This window comes from Trichechus manatus, unplaced genomic scaffold (genome assembly GCF_000243295.1).
Source record: "Trichechus manatus latirostris isolate Lorelei unplaced genomic scaffold, TriManLat1.0 scaffold00123, whole genome shotgun sequence".
NCBI lineage: Eukaryota > Metazoa > Chordata > Mammalia > Sirenia > Trichechidae > Trichechus > Trichechus manatus.
The window spans coordinates 8695314-8697597 of NW_004444059.1; the positions used below are offsets into that span (position 1 = coordinate 8695314).

General features: G+C 36.9%; 1 protein-coding gene across 1 annotated transcript in view; it reads right to left on the reverse strand.

Moving 5' to 3' along the window:
- Nucleotides 1-2284, reverse strand: part of LRRK2 (leucine rich repeat kinase 2) — a 155486-nt gene that overhangs the window by 121977 nt on the left and 31225 nt on the right. The gene's annotated exons all lie outside the window — the stretch shown is intronic.

Sequence of the window (2284 nt, forward strand, 5' to 3'; positions counted from 1 at the left end):
CTCCTTCACCAGATGCAAACTCATTGTTTTGAAGTTTCCATATAAATTGTCATGAAGCCTCTATATCAATATCAATTCTAACATTATACACTGTAATTCAACATTTTCAAAGTGACATTAAAAAAAAAACTGGAAAGTTTTAACGTAATTGCTGTTTTTAAAAATGTGATATCAGTCTCAAATGGGGAAAAAAAGAAAAGATAGAACACAGAAACAAGTAGAAGTAATATGCATATTCTAAAACACTGCCAATACCTGAAAAACTCTTTGCTATTGCACACCTTTTAAAGACATCCAGAATACCTCACATTAAAATACGATAAGAAGTTGGTTACTTTGCTTGATCATGGTCAGAAGGTGTGATAACCCCTTTCAAAGTTGCTAAAGTCTAACCAAGGATATATTTAAAAGACTGACGTAATCCTAGACCAGGGATTTTCAAACTTACTATATATCACACTCTTCTGGGAGGGCTTGTTAAAACACAGGTTGCTGAACTGTATCTCCAGAGTTTATGATTCAGTTGTTCTATGTGGGGTCCTAGAGTTTATAATTTTAATAAGTTCCCAAGTTGCTGGTATGGGGGCCGCATTTTGAGAATCACTGTCCTAGACATTAATGAATGGGACAACTAGCTCTGTGTTCAGGAAAACAGGTTTATTGTGACTTGAAAATTGAGAATAGAAATTTCATTGAACACTAGGCCTAAGAGAAGAAATTATATCATGGAGTCACTTCAGAGTTGATAAAACATTTTACACATGTTATCTCATTTATCAGCTATCCACATAATACTCTTTACTTCATCTACCCCATTTCAGTGATAAATTGCTTGCTTTAAAAGGCCAGTAACAATATACAACTCCTTCAGGTCTTTACTCAATAATCACTTTCTCAGTGATGCCTTTCCTGGATGCCTATTCACAACTTCCTCTCCTCTGACACTAACCTTTTATATTCTCCTGCTTTACTTTATTTTTTTTTTCCTTAGCTATCTTACATACCATATATTTTATTTATTCTTTATCTACCCACTAAAGTTTAAGCTCCATGAACTTGGGATGTATTCCAAGTGCCAAGAGCATTGTCTGACACATAATTGGAGTCCATAGATATTAACTGAATTAATTAAGGAAAATGTCACAAAAGATGTCTGAGACTTGGCTTTGAAGTCACCAGGGTGAGCCCAGCTCTCCAGCTCTCCTGGCTGACAATCCGGTCATTAATTCAAGAAAAACCATACCCAGTTCCGCACACCCAATGTCCCCAAGTATCTTTCAGTGAAGAATTGCCCACAGAGGTTGATGAACAAGCTGCTCAAGTTCTTAATGCTTTCCTAAGGCAGAACTCCAAAGACAATATGAAGGGATCTGAAGACAGTTTATCTGACTGTTGGCCAGAAACAAAGAAGTAAGCAACTAGAAAGAGCAGAGAACTGACTTTGAACAAAGAAATCAAGGTTGACTCCAAATGCAATTAATTCTCAGACACCATAGCAATCCAAATCTACAAAGTCATAGCAATTTTGTTTGCATGTCAAAGATTTCCAGGTGCTTAAGAATTACAGTGCTAACACAGGGTTGTCTATACACGGTAGATGTCTGTCTCCTCTCTAAGGTGTTCCACGCAAAAGCAACAAAGTCCAGTTGTCATTTCCAGGAGTGAGATCTCCATCTAGGCCTCTCTAACTGCACGGTAAAATATGACAAGTTCAAGAATAACAAGTCTCTTTTCTACCCCTCCTGCTCTGATTCATTATCCCTGAGGGCAACTCCTGTCTGCCTCTCAGTGCTCATTTATTAAAGTGCCTTCAGAGAGGTAGCATAGGAAGAAGGAAAGGAAGAGGAGATAATTTTCCTCTTGATTTGACTTAAGGAATAGTATAAAGAAACATGCATAAAGTGGTTTCTTTATTCCTTTCACTCTACTTAGGTTTTCTACTAAAAAGTGGTCTCTGTCTCAGGCTTTCAGTATTTTTCTTTTTTCCCTCCTTACAAAAAATACCCTGCAAGAGATGCCAAGTCCCAATGCCTTTAAGATGACTTTTTGCCCAGAGTTTTTCAGCAGCATTTCCTGTTTATGGAGACAGGAATCTAAACAGCCTGAGTTTTCAATCTTAACCCTCAGGAATTCTTCCAGCAGTGTATGAGCCATTTTTCTCTCCTTAATAATGGAGAGCTACTCATCAGACTTATAAGACTTACATGTAAAGCGTCATTTTGAGAGAAACATAGTGGTATAAAAATTTTATAATGGACAATTTTACCAGATTTTACAGTGGTAT